The sequence below is a fragment of the Lissotriton helveticus genome, chromosome 1_2 (genome assembly GCF_964261635.1).
Source record: "Lissotriton helveticus chromosome 1_2, aLisHel1.1, whole genome shotgun sequence".
Lineage (NCBI taxonomy): Eukaryota > Metazoa > Chordata > Amphibia > Caudata > Salamandridae > Lissotriton > Lissotriton helveticus.
The window spans coordinates 338922441-338946800 of NC_136058.1; the positions used below are offsets into that span (position 1 = coordinate 338922441).

The following is a 24360-nucleotide window of genomic DNA, read 5'->3' on the forward strand; positions in this document are numbered from 1 at the left end:
TAGGGACCTTATGGTCCTTACTATTGAAACAGCGGTCAGGATTTCTAAGGCTGAGCTCGAAGAAATCACAAAGTTAGAGGAAGAAATCAGCCATAACCAAACTATTACAGATTCAAAAGGATTATTGGAAAAAGTCAACAAAGAGATTCAGGAATTTAAGGACTTTACCATAATCCAAAAATCAAACCAATTTGAGAAGGATAAAAAGAATTTCAGGATTGAAAACGTATATCCATTCTTGCAACCGGATTTTTACACCAAGGGAGATTCTAGGAGATACTTATCTGACAACCGTGGGAGATCCCGCAAACAATTCATTACATTCTCGGACACCTCTTCCTCGGGGGACGATAGCGATATAAACAATAGTAGATCTAATAATAAAAATCGCAAATGGAACCAAATGCAACAACCCCAAGGACAGTCATCAAATTCCTCTTTTTTAGGACGAGGCCAAACGAGCTCCAGAGGGAGACAACGCTACAATCAGCCTTGGGAGATGACAACCCGCCAAAAACAATACAAAAACTAGCGGTCTCTCCGATTTTCAACCTCTCAAATAGGATATTAACAACAGCTGAAGAAAGTATTTTATCCAAAGGATTATCTTTCGTGCCCACAAAAAAAACAGATTTTGTCAAGATGAAGACCGAGTTCATCGAATTTTGTCGGAAATTGCGCCTCACCACATTTTTTGCAGAGAACCCTTTCTCTACATCTTCAGAAGTTACCGGATTACGGAAAAAATCCACATTCTGTCCTCCTGGTCACAAAGTACCAAAAGAAGTAGTCATCTTCGAAAAAACGGTCCTCTCGGCCATTGCGGACATGGAGAAACAAAAAAAGTTCGTAAAATTTAACATTTCAAAGGATGAAACAAATGCACTTTCAATGTTAAAGAACGATAATACAATCACCATAAAACAAGCCGATAAGGGCGGTTCGATTGTCATTTGGGACACCAATGATTACAATACTGAAGTATTGAGGCAGCTAAACGACCAAATGTGCTACCGGAAGATTAGTAAAGACCCCACGCTAGAATTTCAAAACCTCCTGTTTCCCATTTTACAAGAAGGATTTGAGGCGGGCTTCTTAGGGCCTAAAGAGCTGGAATATTTACGAAATAAACACCCGAAAGTACCCCTTTTTTATGTCCTCCCAAAGGTCCACAAACATCAAACAAAGCCACCAGGGAGACCAATTGTGGCAGGGTGTGACTCCCTTTTGGAACCGGTGGCCAAATATGTCGACTGTTTTTTAAAACAGTTTATGGACTTAGTTGTCTCTTACTTAAAAGACACAACAGATTTCATCACCAAGTTGGATGGCATCAAATTTGAGAAAGAAAAGGATTTACTTGTAACACTAGATGTGACCCAGCTCTATACACAAATACCTCAGGATGAGGCTGTGGCAGTTTTGGAATACTTCCTGGACCTGCGACCTAGACCTGTCCAGGTACCCACAAAATTCCTTGTTGAATTGGCATCCTTTGCCTTAAAAAAGAACTACTTCAGCTTCGGTAATGATTTCTACCTCCAAATAAAGGGGGTGGCGATGGGGTGTCCCTTTGCGCCGGAGTTGGCAGTACTTTTTATGTCACTCTATGAAGAAAAGTACATCCACAACAACAATCCGTTTAAAGAACACATCACCACATGGTGGCGTTTTATAGACGATGTCTTTATGATTTGGACTGGGGGAGAAGAAAGTTTAACATCGTTTTTCAACTGGCTCAACAATAGAACAACGGACATACAGTTCAGTATATCATACTCAGACAAAAAAATTTCTTTTCTGGATGTCGAAGTGTTTCCGTTAGGAGGTACGTTAGCCACGTCCCTCTTCACTAAACCCACCGACAGGAATAAAGCATTACTATTTTCAAGTAATCATCCGCGAAGCCTAAAGGAAAATCTGCCCTATGGGCAATTTCTGCGAATTCGCAGAAACTGCTCATTACAGGAGGACTATAAACATCATGCTGAAAACCTTGTATCCAAATTGTGTGACAGGGGATACCCTAAAAAACTTGTCCGCAACTCCATGAAAAGGGCCAGATGGACCCCGAGGGAAAGTCTCCTCGAAAGGAAAAACAAATCTGCTTCCAACAGGCAAGTTTGTGTAACTACTTATTGTCCAAACGCCAATAATCTTAAAAGAATCATCCTGCAAAATTGGCACCTTGTAAAATACTTGGACAGTAGTATGGAAGCCCCTCCTTTATTTGCATTTAAAAAGGAGAGTAGCGTGGCCAATCATGTGATTAGAGCAGGAACCAAAAAAGACAAACAGCCATCGCTAAGACAGATGATGGGATTACCACCGATCACAGGCCACCACAAATGTGGCACTTGCCTGTGCTGCGAACTGACCGTCGAGGGATCCCTCTTCCAACATCGTGGGATATCATGGAAACACAGCAGTCAAAGGACTTAATGAGATTTCAGAGATATATAAGCTATAACTTAGGAGTTATAACACCACACAATGAATCTATGGGACGCTATACATGCGCAATCTATACTACACCAGGAAATGCCCCCCCGGCCTGCCTTTGTTCCGCGCATTAGCGCTATATATTGATTAGACCTGCAATGTTTCCCTACTCTCCACGCATGCGCGAGGAAATGCCCTCTCGGCCTGTCTTTGTCCCACGCATGCGCATTTGCGTTACATATATTGAGTAGCCTTGCAAAGTTTCTCTACTCTCCACGCATGCGCGAGAGAGCAGTGCTACAGGGGACGCCGATTGATTGAGAACAACGGAGCTTCATGCCGGTAAGCCCGCACAGGACTAGGTTGTTTGTCAAATATGCCCACAGTAATCTGGTACATGGAATAAACGAGCCCTTCGTTTTTCCCTTTCAAATAGAGGCCGCTTTTTTGGAAGAAATTGATTCAAATCTGTACCCGCATTGTCCTCGTTCAAGGACGCATTTGACCATAACTGGCTGGTAAGCACTCTACAACCCCCTTTTTTGGTTTGGTTCATGAGCCCTGTCTTCGATCATGCCACACTAAAACGAACGTTGCTCTGTTACAGGCCCCCTACTTGAACTTGCAACAACACAAGATACCGCTAAGGTAAACTTTGTTTTGACACATGGCAAACCTCATTTTCGTTGCGTGTTTTTCAACTCACTCATATAGTCCTCTACATGTTGTTCTTTTCATCACACAGGTTTTACTCCTTCCCTGGATATTTTCCATAGTGGTAAGCAGAAAGCTCCTTGGGTGGTTATGCTGAAGAGCGCTCTTGATATTCTACTATAATAGTTTTATAGATCCACATGATAGAATTCTCTTTTTTCTCTTCTTCTTTTTTTAGAATGACCTGGCCCTGACGAAAATCCCGGCTAAAAACCCTGGGATTTGAAACGCGTAGGCCGTTCCATGCTCAGTGTCTGCTTTCCTTCGATAGGTTTCTGTCCTTTAGTGTGAATACAGTGTCACATTACTGGCGTATAAAAAATTGCTGTTTACATCTCAAGCTGATACTTGATTTCTTTGAGTAATTTGGAATTATACTTGTAAATATTATTGTGTATATAAATTGTATAGATTGCAGCAGACCTAATACATTACATGATTGTTTATCTGTTTACTTAATCGTGTATGTATTTGTTTTTGTATGTTTTCCATGTATGAATGGTAAGGTATGATTGTGATACGACTGACTTTGGTATGTTTGTTGAATTGTTTTTAAAGAATCTATTCACCCCCTTTTTTGTCCGTATTGTATTTAGTGTATGTAAAAGTGTTGCTTTTGTTCTCAAATGTATATGACTAATACAAATATACCCCTGTGTTTTTTGGATCAAGACAATTTAATAAAAGGCTACTTATAAGCACTTCCCAGCTTGGATAAACATTCTTTGCTCTGGTGGCAAAATCTTTGTTAAACAATATCAGTATAGGCATTTGTTTTTTGTTGATTCATAATTTTGGCTCAGCCTTGCTGATTAAGAGCCCACCCAAAGTGTTCTTAGGTTGTGTATAGCGGGAGCTGTCTCGCGAGGCTTTTTGGTAATTCCTACTAGCGGTAGGTACAAGGGGTTAAATTCCCCATTTTTCTATCGACTTTTTTAAGTCTTTCTGGTGGAGGTTTATCTGTTCTTTCACAGTTGTTTTATTTTATGTTTGTTTACACACATCTAACGTATTTTAACGCGTCTCATTACAAAAGATATGGCAGAGGAGGACACCTTTGCATATAGTGAGAACCACATCAAGAACCTCTTAAGCGACCCACCCATTTTTTCATCCTTCTCCTTGAGTACTACAGCCACCTCTCAGAACGAATCTGACAGACTCTTAAGACTCAAAAAGAAACAAATACGCACGGACCTACATGGTCATTTTTTGTTAAACCATCTCCGCGAAGGTACCATCCCTGGAGGATTGCAAATTAAAAATATTCCCGTCATATTTACAGAGGACCCGGTGTTTAAGAAAGGGTTCAGCTTTATAGAAACTAAGTGTAGTAGGGACCTTATGGTCCTTACTATTGAAACAGCGGTCAGGATTTCTAAGGCTGAGCTCGAAGAAATCACAAAGTTAGAGGAAGAAATCAGCCATAACCAAACTATTACAGATTCAAAAGGATTATTGGAAAAAGTCAACAAAGAGATTCAGGAATTTAAGGACTTTACCATAATCCAAAAATCAAACCAATTTGAGAAGGATAAAAAGAATTTCAGGATTGAAAACGTATATCCATTCTTGCAACCGGATTTTTACACCAAGGGAGATTCTAGGAGATACTTATCTGACAACCGTGGGAGATCCCGCAAACAATTCATTACATTCTCGGACACCTCTTCCTCGGGGGACGATAGCGATATAAACAATAGTAGATCTAATAATAAAAATCGCAAATGGAACCAAATGCAACAACCCCAAGGACAGTCATCAAATTCCTCTTTTTTAGGACGAGGCCAAACGAGCTCCAGAGGGAGACAACGCTACAATCAGCCTTGGGAGATGACAACCCGCCAAAAACAATACAAAAACTAGCGGTCTCTCCGATTTTCAACCTCTCAAATAGGATATTAACAACAGCTGAAGAAAGTATTTTATCCAAAGGATTATCTTTCGTGCCCACAAAAAAAACAGATTTTGTCAAGATGAAGACCGAGTTCATCGAATTTTGTCGGAAATTGCGCCTCACCACATTTTTTGCAGAGAACCCTTTCTCTACATCTTCAGAAGTTACCGGATTACGGAAAAAATCCACATTCTGTCCTCCTGGTCACAAAGTACCAAAAGAAGTAGTCATCTTCGAAAAAACGGTCCTCTCGGCCATTGCGGACATGGAGAAACAAAAAAAGTTCGTAAAATTTAACATTTCAAAGGATGAAACAAATGCACTTTCAATGTTAAAGAACGATAATACAATCACCATAAAACAAGCCGATAAGGGCGGTTCGATTGTCATTTGGGACACCAATGATTACAATACTGAAGTATTGAGGCAGCTAAACGACCAAATGTGCTACCGGAAGATTAGTAAAGACCCCACGCTAGAATTTCAAAACCTCCTGTTTCCCATTTTACAAGAAGGATTTGAGGCGGGCTTCTTAGGGCCTAAAGAGCTGGAATATTTACGAAATAAACACCCGAAAGTACCCCTTTTTTATGTCCTCCCAAAGGTCCACAAACATCAAACAAAGCCACCAGGGAGACCAATTGTGGCAGGGTGTGACTCCCTTTTGGAACCGGTGGCCAAATATGTCGACTGTTTTTTAAAACAGTTTATGGACTTAGTTGTCTCTTACTTAAAAGACACAACAGATTTCATCACCAAGTTGGATGGCATCAAATTTGAGAAAGAAAAGGATTTACTTGTAACACTAGATGTGACCCAGCTCTATACACAAATACCTCAGGATGAGGCTGTGGCAGTTTTGGAATACTTCCTGGACCTGCGACCTAGACCTGTCCAGGTACCCACAAAATTCCTTGTTGAATTGGCATCCTTTGCCTTAAAAAAGAACTACTTCAGCTTCGGTAATGATTTCTACCTCCAAATAAAGGGGGTGGCGATGGGGTGTCCCTTTGCGCCGGAGTTGGCAGTACTTTTTATGTCACTCTATGAAGAAAAGTACATCCACAACAACAATCCGTTTAAAGAACACATCACCACATGGTGGCGTTTTATAGACGATGTCTTTATGATTTGGACTGGGGGAGAAGAAAGTTTAACATCGTTTTTCAACTGGCTCAACAATAGAACAACGGACATACAGTTCAGTATATCATACTCAGACAAAAAAATTTCTTTTCTGGATGTCGAAGTGTTTCCGTTAGGAGGTACGTTAGCCACGTCCCTCTTCACTAAACCCACCGACAGGAATAAAGCATTACTATTTTCAAGTAATCATCCGCGAAGCCTAAAGGAAAATCTGCCCTATGGGCAATTTCTGCGAATTCGCAGAAACTGCTCATTACAGGAGGACTATAAACATCATGCTGAAAACCTTGTATCCAAATTGTGTGACAGGGGATACCCTAAAAAACTTGTCCGCAACTCCATGAAAAGGGCCAGATGGACCCCGAGGGAAAGTCTCCTCGAAAGGAAAAACAAATCTGCTTCCAACAGGCAAGTTTGTGTAACTACTTATTGTCCAAACGCCAATAATCTTAAAAGAATCATCCTGCAAAATTGGCACCTTGTAAAATACTTGGACAGTAGTATGGAAGCCCCTCCTTTATTTGCATTTAAAAAGGAGAGTAGCGTGGCCAATCATGTGATTAGAGCAGGAACCAAAAAAGACAAACAGCCATCGCTAAGACAGATGATGGGATTACCACCGATCACAGGCCACCACAAATGTGGCACTTGCCTGTGCTGCGAACTGACCGTCGAGGGATCCCTCTTCCAACATCGTGGGATATCATGGAAACATGACAGTTTCAGCAACTGTAGAACTAAATATGTCATATATGGCATTACCTGTCCATGTGGGTTACTTTACATCGGAAAAACTAATCAGGAAATTCGGACACGAATCACACAACATAAATCCAGAATAAAAAATGGGATCGACACTGCCCCGTTAGTTAACCATTGGAAACGTTGTAAACATCTGCTCAGTGACCTTAAATGGACTGTGATCTCACGTGTTGAAAAAGATGCACGAGGAGGAGACATGGAGCTGAAATTATCCAAAAGGGAAGCCCACTTAATTGTAAAGTTTGACACAGCAGTCAAAGGACTTAATGAGATTTCAGAGATATATAAGCTATAACTTAGGAGTTATAACACCACACAATGAATCTATGGGACGCTATACATGCGCAATCTATACTACACCAGGAAATGCCCCCCCGGCCTGCCTTTGTTCCGCGCATTAGCGCTATATATTGATTAGACCTGCAATGTTTCCCTACTCTCCACGCATGCGCGAGGAAATGCCCTCTCGGCCTGTCTTTGTCCCACGCATGCGCATTTGCGTTACATATATTGAGTAGCCTTGCAAAGTTTCTCTACTCTCCACGCATGCGCGAGAGAGCAGTGCTACAGGGGACGCCGATTGATTGAGAACAACGGAGCTTCATGCCGGTAAGCCCGCACAGGACTAGGTTGTTTGTCAAATATGCCCACAGTAATCTGGTACATGGAATAAACGAGCCCTTCGTTTTTCCCTTTCAAATAGAGGCCGCTTTTTTGGAAGAAATTGATTCAAATCTGTACCCGCATTGTCCTCGTTCAAGGACGCATTTGACCATAACTGGCTGGTAAGCACTCTACAACCCCCTTTTTTGGTTTGGTTCATGAGCCCTGTCTTCGATCATGCCACACTAAAACGAACGTTGCTCTGTTACAGGCCCCCTACTTGAACTTGCAACAACACAAGATACCGCTAAGGTAAACTTTGTTTTGACACATGGCAAACCTCATTTTCGTTGCGTGTTTTTCAACTCACTCATATAGTCCTCTACATGTTGTTCTTTTCATCACACAGGTTTTACTCCTTCCCTGGATATTTTCCATAGTGGTAAGCAGAAAGCTCCTTGGGTGGTTATGCTGAAGAGCGCTCTTGATATTCTACTATAATAGTTTTATAGATCCACATGATAGAATTCTCTTTTTTCTCTTCTTCTTTTTTTAGAATGACCTGGCCCTGACGAAAATCCCGGCTAAAAACCCTGGGATTTGAAACGCGTAGGCCGTTCCATGCTCAGTGTCTGCTTTCCTTCGATAGGTTTCTGTCCTTTAGTGTGAATACAGTGTCACATTACTGGCGTATAAAAAATTGCTGTTTACATCTCAAGCTGATACTTGATTTCTTTGAGTAATTTGGAATTATATACTTGTAAATATTATTGTGTATATAAATTGTATAGATTGCAGCAGACCTAATACATTACATGATTGTTTATCTGTTTACTTAATCGTGTATGTATTTGTTTTTGTATGTTTTCCATGTATGAATGGTAAGGTATGATTGTGATACGACTGACTTTGGTATGTTTGTTGAATTGTTTTTAAAGAATCTATTCACCCCCTTTTTTGTCCGTATTGTATTTAGTGTATGTAAAAGTGTTGCTTTTGTTCTCAAATGTATATGACTAATACAAATATACCCCTGTGTTTTTTGGATCAAGACAATTTAATAAAAGGCTACTTATAAGCACTTCCCAGCTTGGATAAACATTCTTTGCTCTGGTGGCAAAATCTTTGTTAAACAATATCAGTATAGGCATTTGTTTTTTGTTGATTCACAAGTTTTACTGTATGCATGGAAACCCTGAATGTAAGTGTCTGCCAAGTCAACCCACTTGACACTGCAGCATAAAGTCTCAGTCAGGAAAATCCTTAAGCCTCGCACCTGGATTATCTTCCTGGTCTATAGTCTTGTTTAGAGATGCTTGTGTGCAGCCTTCTTAGCGCAGTAGGCAGCGCGTCAGTCTCATAATCTGAAGGTCCTGAGTTCGATCCTCAGAGAGGGCATTTATTTCCTCCTTTTGGCAAGCAAAATTCTCAGATTTTCTTGAAAAGTGGAAACTATGCCTATTTCAAACAATATTTTTCAATGCAACCTATTTAAGTGGGGTTCTGACCCCCCAACTGCCTGAGAAACCTCAACTTTCCACAAGGTGGCAGGCTAGCCTTCTGGAAAAAGCCAAGATACAGAACAGCGACTCCTGGAGATGCCGGGGATTGAACCCGGGGCCTCATACATGCGAAGCATGCGCTCTACCACTGAGCTACATCCCCTCCACTGCCCTCTAAAGTTTTGCTGGATGCAAGGAGACTCTGGAGCCCACGGACTGCAAAGTCTCGATTTGAGACTAGAATGTAAAGTGTCAGGCATGAAATTGCCCACGCCTTACGTGAGGGCTGTCTTCATGGAGCATATACTTAGTGCAATCAGGGTTCGATTCTCCGGCAGGGCTTTTATTTGCTCAGTTTGGAATGCAAAACTTCTCAGGATTTCCCCAAATGTGTAAACTGTTGGTCTACTTTCCAGCTTGCTCAGCCTTTCGGGGGATGATTCCATTGGCTATGCCCTCTTGCCCATCGGTGGACACTCAAATTGAAGGCAAGTCACAGTGTGATTGGCTGCCAAGCAGCTACCGTGGTGCAATGCAATTGGAAGTCTGCCAAGGGCATACATGTACTAATGCAATGCTTTGGTAGCAGTTTTGATCAGCAGGTTTCCTTTACTGTTCTTCACGCCTCCCCTAGCGATGACTATGTCATCAATTCCCTTTGAAAGCAGATAGAGTACGCTTCTTTTCCAGTATTTATCGAAGCTCGGGGACTTTTTCATAATCAACGGAAGGTATTGTTGATTAACAGCAAAAGACATGGAAATGAAACCACAAAATCCTTCGAGCCGGATTTGAACCAGCGACCTAAGGATGCCCGAATTAATGCTACAGTCCTCCACTCTACCAACTGAGCTATCGAAGTAGGGGTAGCAGAAGCTCATAGCACTGAAATTACCTCTTGCTCAAGAAAGGTTGTGGGGGGTGGGGACCAGGAGCAGACAGATGAAAATCATCAATATTAATCGCGGCTCCCTCTCAAAGCTACCACTTCTGAGAGCACACTGTGAGTTACGTCTTATCACCTCAAAGGAGGATTTCACACCAAAGTGGATGTTCCGTCTTGGCTTGGTGAAAAGCAGGGGCGCCGCAATGATGAATTTTACAGAAAGGAAAGGAACTTTGATACAAAGACCTTAGGAAGCATTGGTGGCAAATGGATGGAAGCCTTTAACCGTGAGAAAAATGACAGAAAGTTATGGGAGTCATTACCACGCACCCAGCTTCAAGAACATGCATTTTGGGTTCATTTTTGAAAGGAAAGAGAATGGAAAAATCAGTAGAGTAAAGGCAACATATTCAGTTTTTCTTGAAGCTACTGTAGAGAGTCTCTGGTTTAGAGGAAGAACCCTTACCAATGACCAAGATGGCTGCCACCGATTTCTATCCTAAATGTATTAAGATTGCCAAGATTAATCATCACTTTGATGGCTTAAACAAGTAAGATTCTTTGGTTCTATAAGCATCAAAAATGAGATAGCCCCATTTCATGGGGTTTTCCAAGGCACACGTCTCACAGTTTAAGTGGGGTTCGTATCCCAGTTGCATGACATATCTCTTCCTTAATACTGACAGCCAGCCTAGTTTTCTGCCAAAATCCAAGATAAGCATGGCAAAAGTCTGGAGATGCCGGGGATTGAACCCGGGGCCTCATACATGCAAAGTATGCGCTCTACCACTGAGCTACATCCCCTTGTATGCCAAGTTTTACTGTATGCATGGAAACCCTGAATGTAAGTGTCTGCCAAGTCAACCCACTTGACACTGCAGCATAAAGTCTCAGTCAGGAAAATCCTTAAGCCTCGCACCTGGATTATCTTCCTGGTCTATAGTCTTGTTTAGAGATGCTTGTGTGCAGCCTTCTTAGCGCAGTAGGCAGCGCGTCAGTCTCATAATCTGAAGGTCCTGAGTTCGATCCTCAGAGAGGGCATTTATTTCCTCCTTTTGGCAAGCAAAATTCTCAGATTTTCTTGAAAAGTGGAAACTATGCCTATTTCAAACAATATTTTTCAATGCAACCTATTTAAGTGGGGTTCTGACCCCCCAACTGCCTGAGAAACCTCAACTTTCCACAAGGTGGCAGGCTAGCCTTCTGGAAAAAGCCGAGATACAGAACAGCGACTCCTGGAGATGCCGGGGATTGAACCCGGGGCCTCATACATGCGAAGCATGCGCTCTACCACTGAGCTACATCCCCTCCACTGCCCTCTAAACTTTTGCTGGATGCAAGGAGACTCTGGAGCCCACGGACTGCAAAGTCTCGATTTGAGACTAGAATGTAAAGTGTCAGGCATGAAATTGCCCACGCCTTACGTGAGGGCTGTCTTCATGGAGCATATACTTAGTGCAATCAGGGTTCGATTCTCCGGCAGGGCTTTTATTTGCTCAGTTTGGAATGCAAAACTTCTCAGGATTTCCCCAAATGTGTAAACTGTTGGTCTACTTTCCAGCTTGCTCAGCCTTTCGGGGGATGATTCCATTGGCTATGCCCTCTTGCCCATCGGTGGACACTCAAATTGAAGGCAAGTCACAGTGTGATTGGCTGCCAAGCAGCTACCGTGGTGCAATGCAATTGGAAGTCTGCCAAGGGCATACATGTACTAATGCAATGCTTTGGTAGCAGTTTTGATCAGCAGGTTTCCTTTACTGTTCTTCACGCCTCCCCTAGCGATGACTATGTCATCAATTCCCTTTGAAAGCAGATAGAGTACGCTTCTTTTCCAGTATTTATCGAAGCTCGGGGACTTTTTCATAATCAACGGAAGGTATTGTTGATTAACAGCAAAAGACATGGAAATGAAACCACAAAATCCTTCGAGCCGGATTTGAACCAGCGACCTAAGGTTGCCCGAATTAATGCTACAGTCCTGCGCTCTACCAACTGAGCTATCGAAGGAGGGGTAGCAGAAGCTCATAGCACTGAAATTACCTCTCGCTCAAGAAAGGTTGTGGGGGGTGGGGACCAGGAGCAGACAGATGAAAATCATCAATATTAATCGCGGCTCCCTCTCAAAGCTACCACTTCTGAGAGCACACTGTGAGTTACGTCTTATCACCTCAAAGGAGGATTTCACACCAAAGTGGATGCTCCGTCTTGGCTTGGTGAAAAGCAGGGGCGCCGCAATGATGAATTTTACAGAAAGGAAAGGAACTTTGATACAAAGACCTTAGGAAGCATTGGTGGCAAATGGATGGAAGCCTTTAACCGTGAGAAAAATGACAGAAAGTTATGGGAGTCATTACCACGCACCCAGCTTCAAGAACATGCATTTTGGGTTCATTTTTGAAAGGAAAGAGAATGGAAAAATCAGTAGAGTAAAGGCAACATATTCAGTTTTTCTTGAAGCTACTGTAGAGAGTCTCTGGTTTAGAGGAAGAACCCTTACCAATGACCAAGATGGCTGCCACAGATTTCTATCCTAAATGTATTAAGATTGCCAAGATTAATCATCACTTTGATGGCTTAAACAAGTAAGATTCTTTGGTTCTATAAGCATCAAAAATGAGATAGCCCCATTTCATGGGGTTTTCCAAGGCACACGTCTCACAGTTTAAGTGGGGTTCGTATCCCAGTTGCATGACATATCTCTTCCTTAATACTGACAGCCAGCCTAGTTTTCTGCCAAAATACAAGATAAGCATGGCAAAAGTCTGGAGATGCCGGGGATTGAACCCGGGGCCTCATACATGCAAAGCATGCGCTCTACCACTGAGCTACATCCCCTTGTATGCCAAGTTTTACTGTATGCATGGAAACCCTGAATGTAAGTGTCTGCCAAGTCAACCCACTTGACACTGCAGCATAAAGTCTCAGTCAGGAAAATCCTTAAGCCTCGCACCTGGATTATCTTCCTGGTCTATAGTCTTGTTTAGAGATGCTTGTGTGCAGCCTTCTTAGCGCAGTAGGCAGCGCGTCAGTCTCATAATCTGAAGGTCCTGAGTTCGATCCTCAGAGAGGGCATTTATTTCCTCCTTTTGGCAAGCAAAATTCTCAGATTTTCTTGAAAAGTGGAAACTATGCCTATTTCAAACAATATTTTTCAATGCAACCTATTTAAGTGGGGTTCTGACCCCCCAACTGCCTGAGAAACCTCAACTTTCCACAAGGTGGCAGGCTAGCCTTCTGGAAAAAGCCAAGATACAGAACAGCGACTCCTGGAGATGCCGGGGATTGAACCCGGGGCCTCATACATGCGAAGCATGCGCTCTACCACTGAGCTACATCCCCTCCACTGCCCTCTAAAGTTTTGCTGGATGCAAGGAGACTCTGGAGCCCACGGACTGCAAAGTCTCGATTTGAGACTAGAATGTAAAGTGTCAGGCATGAAATTGCCCACGCCTTACGTGAGGGCTGTCTTCATGGAGCATATACTTAGTGCAATCAGGGTTCGATTCTCCGGCAGGGCTTTTATTTGCTCAGTTTGGAATGCAAAACTTCTCAGGATTTCCCCAAATGTGTAAACTGTTGGTCTACTTTCCAGCTTGCTCAGCCTTTCGGGGGATGATTCCATTGGCTATGCCCTCTTGCCCATCGGTGGACACTCAAATTGAAGGCAAGTCACAGTGTGATTGGCTGCCAAGCAGCTACCGTGGTGCAATGCAATTGGAAGTCTGCCAAGGGCATACATGTACTAATGCAATGCTTTGGTAGCAGTTTTGATCAGCAGGTTTCCTTTACTGTTCTTCACGCCTCCCCTAGCGATGACTATGTCATCAATTCCCTTTGAAAGCAGATAGAGTACGCTTCTTTTCCAGTATTTATCGAAGCTCGGGGACTTTTTCATAATCAACGGAAGGTATTGTTGATTAACAGCAAAAGACATGGAAATGAAACCACAAAATCCTTCGAGCCGGATTTGAACCAGCGACCTAAGGATGCCCGAATTAATGCTACAGTCCTCCACTCTACCAACTGAGCTATCGAAGTAGGGGTAGCAGAAGCTCATAGCACTGAAATTACCTCTTGCTCAAGAAAGGTTGTGGGGGGTGGGGACCAGGAGCAGACAGATGAAAATCATCAATATTAATCGCGGCTCCCTCTCAAAGCTACCACTTCTGAGAGCACACTGTGAGTTACGTCTTATCACCTCAAAGGAGGATTTCACACCAAAGTGGATGTTCCGTCTTGGCTTGGTGAAAAGCAGGGGCGCCGCAATGATGAATTTTACAGAAAGGAAAGGAACTTTGATACAAAGACCTTAGGAAGCATTGGTGGCAAATGGATGGAAGCCTTTAACCGTGAGAAAAATGACAGAAAGTTATGGGAGTCATTACCACGCACCCAGCTTCAAGAACATGCATTTTGGGTTCATTTTTGAAAGGAAAGAGAATGGAAAAATCAGTAGAGTAAAGGCAACATATTCAGTTTTTCTTGAAGCTACTGTAGAGAGTCTCTGGTTTAGAGGAAGAACCCTTACCAATGACCAAGATGGCTGCCACCGATTTCTATCCTAAATGTATTAAGATTGCCAAGATTAATCATCACTTTGATGGCTTAAACAAGTAAGATTCTTTGGTTCTATAAGCATCAAAAATGAGATAGCCCCATTTCATGGGGTTTTCCAAGGCACACGTCTCACAGTTTAAGTGGGGTTCGTATCCCAGTTGCATGACATATCTCTTCCTTAATACTGACAGCCAGCCTAGTTTTCTGCCAAAATCCAAGATAAGCATGGCAAAAGTCTGGAGATGCCGGGGATTGAACCCGGGGCCTCATACATGCAAAGTATGCGCTCTACCACTGAGCTACATCCCCTTGTATGCCAAGTTTTACTGTATGCATGGAAACCCTGAATGTAAGTGTCTGCCAAGTCAACCCACTTGACACTGCAGCATAAAGTCTCAGTCAGGAAAATCCTTAAGCCTCGCACCTGGATTATCTTCCTGGTCTATAGTCTTGTTTAGAGATGCTTGTGTGCAGCCTTCTTAGCGCAGTAGGCAGCGCGTCAGTCTCATAATCTGAAGGTCCTGAGTTCGATCCTCAGAGAGGGCATTTATTTCCTCCTTTTGGCAAGCAAAATTCTCAGATTTTCTTGAAAAGTGGAAACTATGCCTATTTCAAACAATATTTTTCAATGCAACCTATTTAAGTGGGGTTCTGACCCCCCAACTGCCTGAGAAACCTCAACTTTCCACAAGGTGGCAGGCTAGCCTTCTGGAAAAAGCCGAGATACAGAACAGCGACTCCTGGAGATGCCGGGGATTGAACCCGGGGCCTCATACATGCGAAGCATGCGCTCTACCACTGAGCTACATCCCCTCCACTGCCCTCTAAACTTTTGCTGGATGCAAGGAGACTCTGGAGCCCACGGACTGCAAAGTCTCGATTTGAGACTAGAATGTAAAGTGTCAGGCATGAAATTGCCCACGCCTTACGTGAGGGCTGTCTTCATGGAGCATATACTTAGTGCAATCAGGGTTCGATTCTCCGGCAGGGCTTTTATTTGCTCAGTTTGGAATGCAAAACTTCTCAGGATTTCCCCAAATGTGTAAACTGTTGGTCTACTTTCCAGCTTGCTCAGCCTTTCGGGGGATGATTCCATTGGCTATGCCCTCTTGCCCATCGGTGGACACTCAAATTGAAGGCAAGTCACAGTGTGATTGGCTGCCAAGCAGCTACCGTGGTGCAATGCAATTGGAAGTCTGCCAAGGGCATACATGTACTAATGCAATGCTTTGGTAGCAGTTTTGATCAGCAGGTTTCCTTTACTGTTCTTCACGCCTCCCCTAGCGATGACTATGTCATCAATTCCCTTTGAAAGCAGATAGAGTACGCTTCTTTTCCAGTATTTATCGAAGCTCGGGGACTTTTTCATAATCAACGGAAGGTATTGTTGATTAACAGCAAAAGACATGGAAATGAAACCACAAAATCCTTCGAGCCGGATTTGAACCAGCGACCTAAGGTTGCCCGAATTAATGCTACAGTCCTGCGCTCTACCAACTGAGCTATCGAAGGAGGGGTAGCAGAAGCTCATAGCACTGAAATTACCTCTCGCTCAAGAAAGGTTGTGGGGGGTGGGGACCAGGAGCAGACAGATGAAAATCATCAATATTAATCGCGGCTCCCTCTCAAAGCTACCACTTCTGAGAGCACACTGTGAGTTACGTCTTATCACCTCAAAGGAGGATTTCACACCAAAGTGGATGCTCCGTCTTGGCTTGGTGAAAAGCAGGGGCGCCGCAATGATGAATTTTACAGAAAGGAAAGGAACTTTGATACAAAGACCTTAGGAAGCATTGGTGGCAAATGGATGGAAGCCTTTAACCGTGAGAAAAATGACAGAAAGTTATGGGAGTCATTACCACGCACCCAGCTTCAAGAACATGCATTTTGGGTTCATTTTTGAAAGGAAAGAGAATGGAAAAATCAGTAGAGTAAAGGCAACATATTCAGTTTTTCTTGAAGCTACTGTAGAGAGTCTCTGGTTTAGAGGAAGAACCCTTACCAATGACCAAGATGGCTGCCACAGATTTCTATCCTAAATGTATTAAGATTGCCAAGATTAATCATCACTTTGATGGCTTAAACAAGTAAGATTCTTTGGTTCTATAAGCATCAAAAATGAGATAGCCCCATTTCATGGGGTTTTCCAAGGCACACGTCTCACAGTTTAAGTGGGGTTCGTATCCCAGTTGCATGACATATCTCTTCCTTAATACTGACAGCCAGCCTAGTTTTCTGCCAAAATACAAGATAAGCATGGCAAAAGTCTGGAGATGCCGGGGATTGAACCCGGGGCCTCATACATGCAAAGCATGCGCTCTACCACTGAGCTACATCCCCTTGTATGCCAAGTTTTACTGTATGCATGGAAACCCTGAATGTAAGTGTCTGCCAAGTCAACCCACTTGACACTGCAGCATAAAGTCTCAGTCAGGAAAATCCTTAAGCCTCGCACCTGGATTATCTTCCTGGTCTATAGTCTTGTTTAGAGATGCTTGTGTGCAGCCTTCTTAGCGCAGTAGGCAGCGCGTCAGTCTCATAATCTGAAGGTCCTGAGTTCGATCCTCAGAGAGGGCATTTATTTCCTCCTTTTGGCAAGCAAAATTCTCAGATTTTCTTGAAAAGTGGAAACTATGCCTATTTCAAACAATATTTTTCAATGCAACCTATTTAAGTGGGGTTCTGACCCCCCAACTGCCTGAGAAACCTCAACTTTCCACAAGGTGGCAGGCTAGCCTTCTGGAAAAAGCCAAGATACAGAACAGCGACTCCTGGAGATGCCGGGGATTGAACCCGGGGCCTCATACATGCGAAGCATGCGCTCTACCACTGAGCTACATCCCCTCCACTGCCCTCTAAAGTTTTGCTGGATGCAAGGAGACTCTGGAGCCCACGGACTGCAAAGTCTCGATTTGAGACTAGAATGTAAAGTGTCAGGCATGAAATTGCCCACGCCTTACGTGAGGGCTGTCTTCATGGAGCATATACTTAGTGCAATCAGGGTTCGATTCTCCGGCAGGGCTTTTATTTGCTCAGTTTGGAATGCAAAACTTCTCAGGATTTCCCCAAATGTGTAAACTGTTGGTCTACTTTCCAGCTTGCTCAGCCTTTCGGGGGATGATTCCATTGGCTATGCCCTCTTGCCCATCGGTGGACACTCAAATTGAAGGCAAGTCACAGTGTGATTGGCTGCCAAGCAGCTACCGTGGTGCAATGCAATTGGAAGTCTGCCAAGGGCATACATGTACTAATGCAATGCTTTGGTAGCAGTTTTGATCAGCAGGTTTCCTTTACTGTTCTTCACGCCTCCCCTAGCGATGACTATGTCATCAATTCCCTTTGAAAGCAGATAGAGTACGCTTCTTTTCCAGTATTTATCGAAGCTCGGGGACTTTTTCATAATCAACGGAAGGTATTGTTGATTAACAGCAAAAGACATGGAAATGAAACCACAAAATCCTTCGAGCCGGATTTGAACCAGCGACCTAAGGATGCCCGAATTAATGCTACAGTCCTCCACTCTACCAACTGAGCTATCGAAGTAGGGGTAGCAGAAGCTCATAGCACTGAAATTACCTCTTGCTCAAGAAAGGTTGTGGGGGGTGGGGACCAGGAGCAGACAGATGAAAATCATCAATATTAATCGCGGCTCCCTCTCAAAGCTACCACTTCTGAGAGCACACTGTGAGTTACGTCTTATCACCTCAAAGGAGGATTTCACACCAAAGTGGATGTTCCGTCTTGGCTTGGTGAAAAGCAGGGGCGCCGCAATGATGAATTTTACAGAAAGGAAAGGAACTTTGATACAAAGACCTTAGGAAGCATTGGTGGCAAATGGATGGAAGCCTTTAACCGTGAGAAAAATGACAGAAAGTTATGGGAGTCATTACCACGCACCCAGCTTCAAGAACATGCATTTTGGGTTCATTTTTGAAAGGAAAGAGAATGGAAAAATCAGTAGAGTAAAGGCAACATATTCAGTTTTTCTTGAAGCTACTGTAGAGAGTCTCTGGTTTAGAGGAAGAACCCTTACCAATGACCAAGATGGCTGCCACAGATTTCTATCCTAAATGTATTAAGATTGCCAAGATTAATCATCACTTTGATGGCTTAAACAAGTAAGATTCTTTGGTTCTATAAGCATCAAAAATGAGATAGCCCCATTTCATGGGGTTTTCCAAGGCACACGTCTCACAGTTTAAGTGGGGTTCGTATCCCAGTTGCATGACATATCTCTTCCTTAATACTGACAGCCAGCCTAGTTTTCTGCCAAAATACAAGATAAGCATGGCAAAAGTCTGGAGATGCCGGGGATTGAACCCGGGGCCTCATACATGCAAAGCATGCGCTCTACCACTGAGCTACATCCCCTTGTATGCCAAGTTTTACTGTATGCATGGAAACCCTGAATGTAAGTGTCTGCCAAGTCAACCCACTTGACACTGCAGCATAAAGTCTCAGTCAGGAAAATCCTTAAGCCTCGCACCTGGATTATCTTCCTGGTCTATAGTCTTGTTTAGAGATGCTTGTGTGCAGCCTTCTTAGCGCAGTAGGCAGCGCGTCAGTCTCATAATCTGAAGGTCCTGAGTTCGATCCTCAGAGAGGGCATTTATTTCCTCCTTTTGGCAAGCAAAATTCTCAGATTTTCTTGAAAAGTGGAAACTATGCCTATTTCAAACAATATTTTTCAATGCAACCTATTTAAGTGGGGTTCTGACCCCCCAACTGCCTGAGAAACCTCAACTTTCCACAAGGTGGCAGGCTAGCCTTCTGGAAAAAGCCAAGATACAGAACAGCGACTCCTGGAGATGCCGGGGATTGAACCCGGGGCCTCATACATGCGAAGCATGCGCTCTACCACTGAGCTACATCCCCTCCACTGCCCTCTAAAGTTTTGCTGGATGCAAGGAGACTCTGGAGCCCACGGACTGCAAAGTCTCGATTTGAGACTAGAATGTAAAGTGTCAGGCATGAAATTGCCCACGCCTTACGTGAGGGCTGTCTTCATGGAGCATATACTTAGTGCAATCAGGGTTCGATTCTCCGGCAGGGCTTTTATTTGCTCAGTTTGGAATGCAAAACTTCTCAGGATTTCCCCAAATGTGTAAACTGTTGGTCTACTTTCCAGCTTGCTCAGCCTTTCGGGGGATGATTCCATTGGCTATGCCCTCTTGCCCATCGGTGGACACTCAAATTGAAGGCAAGTCACAGTGTGATTGGCTGCCAAGCAGCTACCGTGGTGCAATGCAATTGGAAGTCTGCCAAGGGCATACATGTACTAATGCAATGCTTTGGTAGCAGTTTTGATCAGCAGGTTTCCTTTACTGTTCTTCACGCCTCCCCTAGCGATGACTATGTCATCAATTCCCTTTGAAAGCAGATAGAGTACGCTTCTTTTCCAGTATTTATCGAAGCTCGGGGACTTTTTCATAATCAACGGAAGGTATTGTTGATTAACAGCAAAAGACATGGAAATGAAACCACAAAATCCTTCGAGCCGGATTTGAACCAGCGACCTAAGGATGCCCGAATTAATGCTACAGTCCTCCACTCTACCAACTGAGCTATCGAAGTAGGGGTAGCAGAAGCTCATAGCACTGAAATTACCTCTCGCTCAAGAAAGGTTGTGGGGGGTGGGGACCAGGAGCAGACAGATGAAAATCATCAATATTAATCGCGGCTCCCTCTCAAAGCTACCACTTCTGAGAGCACACTGTGAGTTACGTCTTATCACCTCAAAGGAGGATTTCACACCAAAGTGGATGCTCCGTCTTGGCTTGGTGAAAAGCAGGGGCGCCGCAATGATGAATTTTACAGAAAGGAAAGGAACTTTGATACAAAGACCTTAGGAAGCATTGGTGGCAAATGGATGGAAGCCTTTAACCGTGAGAAAAATGACAGAAAGTTATGGGAGTCATTACCACGCACCCAGCTTCAAGAACATGCATTTTGGGTTCATTTTTGAAAGGAAAGAGAATGGAAAAATCAGTAGAGTAAAGGCAACATATTCAGTTTTTCTTGAAGCTACTGTAGAGAGTCTCTGGTTTAGAGGAAGAACCCTTACCAATGACCAAGATGGCTGCCACAGATTTCTATCCTAAATGTATTAAGATTGCCAAGATTAATCATCACTTTGATGGCTTAAACAAGTAAGATTCTTTGGTTCTATAAGCATCAAAAATGAGATAGCCCCATTTCATGGGGTTTTCCAAGGCACACGTCTCACAGTTTAAGTGGGGTTCGTATCCCAGTTGCATGACATATCTCTTCCTTAATACTGACAGCCAGCCTAGTTTTCTGCCAAAATACAAGATAAGCATGGCAAAAGTCTGGAGATGCCGGGGATTGAACCCGGGGCCTCATACATGCAAAGCATGCGCTCTACCACTGAGCTACATCCCCTTGTATGCCAAGTTTTACTGTATGCATGGAAACCCTGAATGTAAGTGTCTGCCAAGTCAACCCACTTGACACTGCAGCATAAAGTCTCAGTCAGGAAAATCCTTAAGCCTCGCAACTGGATTATCTTCCTGGTCTATAGTCTTGTTTAGAGATGCTTGTGTGCAGCCTTCTTAGCGCAGTAGGCAGCGCGTCAGTCTCATAATCTGAAGGTCCTGAGTTCGTTCCTCAGAGAGGGCATTTATTTCCTCCTTTTGGCAAGCAAAATTCTCAGATTTTCTTGAAAAGTGGAAACTATGCCTATTTCAAACAATATTTTTCAATGCAACCTATTTAAGTGGGGTTCTGACCCCCCAACTGCCTGAGAAACCTCAACTTTCCACAAGGTGGCAGGCTAGCCTTCTGGAAAAAGCCGAGATACAGAACAGCGACTCCTGGAGATGCCGGGGATTGAACCCGGGGCCTCATACATGCGAAGCATGCGCTCTACCACTGAGCTACATCCCCTCCACTGCCCTCTAAAGTTTTGCTGGATGCAAGGAGACTCTGGAGCCCACGGACTGCAAAGTCTCGATTTGAGACTAGAATGTAAAGTGTCAGGCATGAAATTGCCCACGCCTTACGTGAGGGCTGTCTTCATGGAGCATATACTTAGTGCAATCAGGGTTCGATTCTCCGGCAGGGCTTTTATTTGCTCAGTTTGGAATGCAAAACTTCTCAGGATTTCCCCAAATGTGTAAACTGTTGGTCTACTTTCCAGCTTGCTCAGCCTTTCGGGGGATGATTCCATTGGCTATGCCCTCTTGCCCATCGGTGGACACTCAAATTGAAGGCAAGTCACAGTGTGATTGGCTGCCAAGCAGCTACCGTGGTGCAATGCAATTGGAAGTCTGCCAAGGGCATACATGTACTAATGCAATGCTTTGGTAGCAGTTTTGATCAGCAGGTTTCCTTTACTGTTCTTCACGCCTCCCCTAGCGATGACTATGTCATCAATTCCCTTTGAAAGCAGATAGAGTACGCTTCTTTTCCAGTATTTATCGAAGCTCGGGGACTTTTTCATAATCAACGGAAGGTATTGTTGATTAACAGCAAAAGACATGGAAATGAAACCACAAAATCCTTCGAGCCGGATTTGAACCAGCGACCTAAGGATGCCCGAATTAATGCTACAGTCCTCCGCTCTACCAACTGAGCTATCGAAGGAGGGGTAGCAGAAGCTCATAGCACTGAAATTACCTCTCGCTCAAGAAAGGTTGTGGGGGGTGGGGACCAGGAGCAGACAGATGAAAATCATCAATATTAATCGCGGCTCCCTCTCAAAGCTACCACTTCTGAGAGCACACTGTGAGTTACGTCTTATCACCTCAAAGGAGGATTTCACACCAAAGTGGATGTTCCGTCTTGGCTTGGTGAAAAGCAGGGGCGCCGCAATGATGAATTTTAAAGAAAGGAAAGGAACTTTGATACAAAGACCTTAGGAAGCATTGGTGGCAAATGGATGGAAGCCTTTAACCGTGAGAAAAATGACAGAAAGTTATGGGAGTCATTACCACGCACCCAGCTTCAAGAACATGCATTTTGGGTTCATTTTTGAAAGGAAAGAGAATGGAAAAATCAGTAGAGTAAAGGCAACATATTCAGTTTTTCTTGAAGCTACTGTAGAGAGTCTCTGGTTTAGAGGAAGAACCCTTACCAATGACCAAGATGGCTGCCACCGATTTCTATCCTAAATGTATTAAGATTGCCAAGATTAATCATCACTTTGATGGCTTAAACAAGTAAGATTCTTTGGTTCTATAAGCATCAAAAATGAGATAGCCCCATTTCATGGGGTTTTCCAAGGCACACGTCTCACAGTTTAAGTGGGGTTCGTATCCCAGTTGCATGACATATCTCTTCCTTAATACTGACAGCCAGCCTAGTTTTCTGCCAAAATCCAAGATAAGCATGGCAAAAGTCTGGAGATGCCGGGGATTGAACCCGGGGCCTCATACATGCAAAGTATGCGCTCTACCACTGAGCTACATCCCCTTGTATGCCAAGTTTTACTGTATGCATGGAAACCCTGAATGTAAGTGTCTGCCAAGTCAACCCACTTGACACTGCAGCATAAAGTCTCAGTCAGGAAAATCCTTAAGCCTCGCACCTGGATTATCTTCCTGGTCTATAGTCTTGTTTAGAGATGCTTGTGTGCAGCCTTCTTAGCGCAGTAGGCAGCGCGTCAGTCTCATAATCTGAAGGTCCTGAGTTCGATCCTCAGAGAGGGCATTTATTTCCTCCTTTTGGCAAGCAAAATTCTCAGATTTTCTTGAAAAGTGGAAACTATGCCTATTTCAAACAATATTTTTCAATGCAACCTATTTAAGTGGGGTTCTGACCCCCCAACTGCCTGAGAAACCTCAACTTTCCACAAGGTGGCAGGCTAGCCTTCTGGAAAAAGCCGAGATACAGAACAGCGACTCCTGGAGATGCCGGGGATTGAACCCGGGGCCTCATACATGCGAAGCATGCGCTCTACCACTGAGCTACATCCCCTCCACTGCCCTCTAAAGTTTTGCTGGATGCAAGGAGACTCTGGAGCCCACGGACTGCAAAGTCTCGATTTGAGACTAGAATGTAAAGTGTCAGGCATGAAATTGCCCACGCCTTACGTGAGGGCTGTCTTCATGGAGCATATACTTAGTGCAATCAGGGTTCGATTCTCCGGCAGGGCTTTTATTTGCTCAGTTTGGAATGCAAAACTTCTCAGGATTTCCCCAAATGTGTAAACTGTTGGTCTACTTTCCAGCTTGCTCAGCCTTTCGGGGGATGATTCCATTGGCTATGCCCTCTTGCCCATCGGTGGACACTCAAATTGAAGGCAAGTCACAGTGTGATTGGCTGCCAAGCAGCTACCGTGGTGCAATGCAATTGGAAGTCTGCCAAGGGCATACATGTACTAATGCAATGCTTTGGTAGCAGTTTTGATCAGCAGGTTTCCTTTACTGTTCTTCACGCCTCCCCTAGCGATGACTATGTCATCAATTCCCTTTGAAAGCAGATAGAGTACGCTTCTTTTCCAGTATTTATCGAAGCTCGGGGACTTTTTCATAATCAACGGAAGGTATTGTTGATTAACAGCAAAAGACATGGAAATGAAACCACAAAATCCTTCGAGCCGGATTTGAACCAGCGACCTAAGGATGCCCGAATTAATGCTACAGTCCTCCGCTCTACCAACTGAGCTATCGAAGGAGGGGTAGCAGAAGCTCATAGCACTGAAATTACCTCTCGCTCAAGAAAGGTTGTGGGGGGTGGGGACCAGGAGCAGACAGATGAAAATCATCAATATTAATCGCGGCTCCCTCTCAAAGCTACCACTTCTGAGAGCACACTGTGAGTTACGTCTTATCACCTCAAAGGAGGATTTCACACCAAAGTGGATGTTCCGTCTTGGCTTGGTGAAAAGC

The 24360-nt window shown here is 43.8% G+C and overlaps 31 non-coding genes across 31 annotated transcripts; 8 read left to right on the plus strand and 23 right to left on the minus strand.

The window, feature by feature from the left end:
* The first annotated feature begins 8889 nt into the window (after positions 1 to 8889).
* TRNAM-CAU (transfer RNA methionine (anticodon CAU)) lies at positions 8890 to 8962 on the plus strand. Its single transcript has one exon. It is a non-coding gene; the product is annotated as a tRNA-Met (tRNA).
* A 195-nt stretch (positions 8963 to 9157) lies between these two features.
* On the minus strand, positions 9158 to 9229 carry TRNAA-CGC (transfer RNA alanine (anticodon CGC)). Its single transcript has one exon. It is a non-coding gene; the product is annotated as a tRNA-Ala (tRNA).
* A 613-nt stretch (positions 9230 to 9842) lies between these two features.
* TRNAY-GUA (transfer RNA tyrosine (anticodon GUA)) lies at positions 9843 to 9928 on the minus strand. The gene is given in 2 exon segments: positions 9843 to 9878; positions 9892 to 9928. It is a non-coding gene; the product is annotated as a tRNA-Tyr (tRNA).
* Positions 9929 to 10684: 756 nt separating this feature from the next.
* On the minus strand, positions 10685 to 10756 carry TRNAA-UGC (transfer RNA alanine (anticodon UGC)). The gene has a single exon. It is a non-coding gene; the product is annotated as a tRNA-Ala (tRNA).
* A 164-nt stretch (positions 10757 to 10920) lies between these two features.
* Positions 10921 to 10993, plus strand: TRNAM-CAU (transfer RNA methionine (anticodon CAU)). Its single transcript has one exon. It is a non-coding gene; the product is annotated as a tRNA-Met (tRNA).
* A 195-nt stretch (positions 10994 to 11188) lies between these two features.
* On the minus strand, positions 11189 to 11260 carry TRNAA-CGC (transfer RNA alanine (anticodon CGC)). The gene has a single exon. It is a non-coding gene; the product is annotated as a tRNA-Ala (tRNA).
* Positions 11261 to 11873: 613 nt separating this feature from the next.
* TRNAY-GUA (transfer RNA tyrosine (anticodon GUA)) lies at positions 11874 to 11959 on the minus strand. The gene is given in 2 exon segments: positions 11874 to 11909; positions 11923 to 11959. It is a non-coding gene; the product is annotated as a tRNA-Tyr (tRNA).
* A 756-nt stretch (positions 11960 to 12715) lies between these two features.
* On the minus strand, positions 12716 to 12787 carry TRNAA-UGC (transfer RNA alanine (anticodon UGC)). The gene has a single exon. It is a non-coding gene; the product is annotated as a tRNA-Ala (tRNA).
* Positions 12788 to 12951: 164 nt separating this feature from the next.
* Positions 12952 to 13024, plus strand: TRNAM-CAU (transfer RNA methionine (anticodon CAU)). The gene has a single exon. It is a non-coding gene; the product is annotated as a tRNA-Met (tRNA).
* Positions 13025 to 13219: 195 nt separating this feature from the next.
* Positions 13220 to 13291, minus strand: TRNAA-CGC (transfer RNA alanine (anticodon CGC)). The gene has a single exon. It is a non-coding gene; the product is annotated as a tRNA-Ala (tRNA).
* A 613-nt stretch (positions 13292 to 13904) lies between these two features.
* TRNAY-GUA (transfer RNA tyrosine (anticodon GUA)) lies at positions 13905 to 13990 on the minus strand. Its single transcript is given in 2 exon segments — positions 13905 to 13940; positions 13954 to 13990. It is a non-coding gene; the product is annotated as a tRNA-Tyr (tRNA).
* Positions 13991 to 14746: 756 nt separating this feature from the next.
* Positions 14747 to 14818, minus strand: TRNAA-UGC (transfer RNA alanine (anticodon UGC)). The gene has a single exon. It is a non-coding gene; the product is annotated as a tRNA-Ala (tRNA).
* Positions 14819 to 14982: 164 nt separating this feature from the next.
* TRNAM-CAU (transfer RNA methionine (anticodon CAU)) lies at positions 14983 to 15055 on the plus strand. Its single transcript has one exon. It is a non-coding gene; the product is annotated as a tRNA-Met (tRNA).
* Positions 15056 to 15250: 195 nt separating this feature from the next.
* TRNAA-CGC (transfer RNA alanine (anticodon CGC)) lies at positions 15251 to 15322 on the minus strand. The gene has a single exon. It is a non-coding gene; the product is annotated as a tRNA-Ala (tRNA).
* A 613-nt stretch (positions 15323 to 15935) lies between these two features.
* On the minus strand, positions 15936 to 16021 carry TRNAY-GUA (transfer RNA tyrosine (anticodon GUA)). The gene is given in 2 exon segments: positions 15936 to 15971; positions 15985 to 16021. It is a non-coding gene; the product is annotated as a tRNA-Tyr (tRNA).
* Positions 16022 to 16777: 756 nt separating this feature from the next.
* TRNAA-UGC (transfer RNA alanine (anticodon UGC)) lies at positions 16778 to 16849 on the minus strand. The gene has a single exon. It is a non-coding gene; the product is annotated as a tRNA-Ala (tRNA).
* Positions 16850 to 17013: 164 nt separating this feature from the next.
* On the plus strand, positions 17014 to 17086 carry TRNAM-CAU (transfer RNA methionine (anticodon CAU)). The gene has a single exon. It is a non-coding gene; the product is annotated as a tRNA-Met (tRNA).
* A 195-nt stretch (positions 17087 to 17281) lies between these two features.
* On the minus strand, positions 17282 to 17353 carry TRNAA-CGC (transfer RNA alanine (anticodon CGC)). Its single transcript has one exon. It is a non-coding gene; the product is annotated as a tRNA-Ala (tRNA).
* A 613-nt stretch (positions 17354 to 17966) lies between these two features.
* TRNAY-GUA (transfer RNA tyrosine (anticodon GUA)) lies at positions 17967 to 18052 on the minus strand. Its single transcript is given in 2 exon segments — positions 17967 to 18002; positions 18016 to 18052. It is a non-coding gene; the product is annotated as a tRNA-Tyr (tRNA).
* A 756-nt stretch (positions 18053 to 18808) lies between these two features.
* Positions 18809 to 18880, minus strand: TRNAA-UGC (transfer RNA alanine (anticodon UGC)). The gene has a single exon. It is a non-coding gene; the product is annotated as a tRNA-Ala (tRNA).
* Positions 18881 to 19044: 164 nt separating this feature from the next.
* Positions 19045 to 19117, plus strand: TRNAM-CAU (transfer RNA methionine (anticodon CAU)). The gene has a single exon. It is a non-coding gene; the product is annotated as a tRNA-Met (tRNA).
* A 195-nt stretch (positions 19118 to 19312) lies between these two features.
* Positions 19313 to 19384, minus strand: TRNAA-CGC (transfer RNA alanine (anticodon CGC)). Its single transcript has one exon. It is a non-coding gene; the product is annotated as a tRNA-Ala (tRNA).
* A 613-nt stretch (positions 19385 to 19997) lies between these two features.
* TRNAY-GUA (transfer RNA tyrosine (anticodon GUA)) lies at positions 19998 to 20083 on the minus strand. Its single transcript is given in 2 exon segments — positions 19998 to 20033; positions 20047 to 20083. It is a non-coding gene; the product is annotated as a tRNA-Tyr (tRNA).
* Positions 20084 to 20839: 756 nt separating this feature from the next.
* Positions 20840 to 20911, minus strand: TRNAA-UGC (transfer RNA alanine (anticodon UGC)). The gene has a single exon. It is a non-coding gene; the product is annotated as a tRNA-Ala (tRNA).
* Positions 20912 to 21075: 164 nt separating this feature from the next.
* Positions 21076 to 21148, plus strand: TRNAM-CAU (transfer RNA methionine (anticodon CAU)). Its single transcript has one exon. It is a non-coding gene; the product is annotated as a tRNA-Met (tRNA).
* A 195-nt stretch (positions 21149 to 21343) lies between these two features.
* Positions 21344 to 21415, minus strand: TRNAA-CGC (transfer RNA alanine (anticodon CGC)). Its single transcript has one exon. It is a non-coding gene; the product is annotated as a tRNA-Ala (tRNA).
* Positions 21416 to 22028: 613 nt separating this feature from the next.
* Positions 22029 to 22114, minus strand: TRNAY-GUA (transfer RNA tyrosine (anticodon GUA)). The gene is given in 2 exon segments: positions 22029 to 22064; positions 22078 to 22114. It is a non-coding gene; the product is annotated as a tRNA-Tyr (tRNA).
* A 756-nt stretch (positions 22115 to 22870) lies between these two features.
* TRNAA-UGC (transfer RNA alanine (anticodon UGC)) lies at positions 22871 to 22942 on the minus strand. Its single transcript has one exon. It is a non-coding gene; the product is annotated as a tRNA-Ala (tRNA).
* Positions 22943 to 23106: 164 nt separating this feature from the next.
* TRNAM-CAU (transfer RNA methionine (anticodon CAU)) lies at positions 23107 to 23179 on the plus strand. Its single transcript has one exon. It is a non-coding gene; the product is annotated as a tRNA-Met (tRNA).
* Positions 23180 to 23374: 195 nt separating this feature from the next.
* Positions 23375 to 23446, minus strand: TRNAA-CGC (transfer RNA alanine (anticodon CGC)). Its single transcript has one exon. It is a non-coding gene; the product is annotated as a tRNA-Ala (tRNA).
* A 613-nt stretch (positions 23447 to 24059) lies between these two features.
* Positions 24060 to 24145, minus strand: TRNAY-GUA (transfer RNA tyrosine (anticodon GUA)). Its single transcript is given in 2 exon segments — positions 24060 to 24095; positions 24109 to 24145. It is a non-coding gene; the product is annotated as a tRNA-Tyr (tRNA).
* Positions 24146 to 24360: the final 215 nt, after the last annotated feature.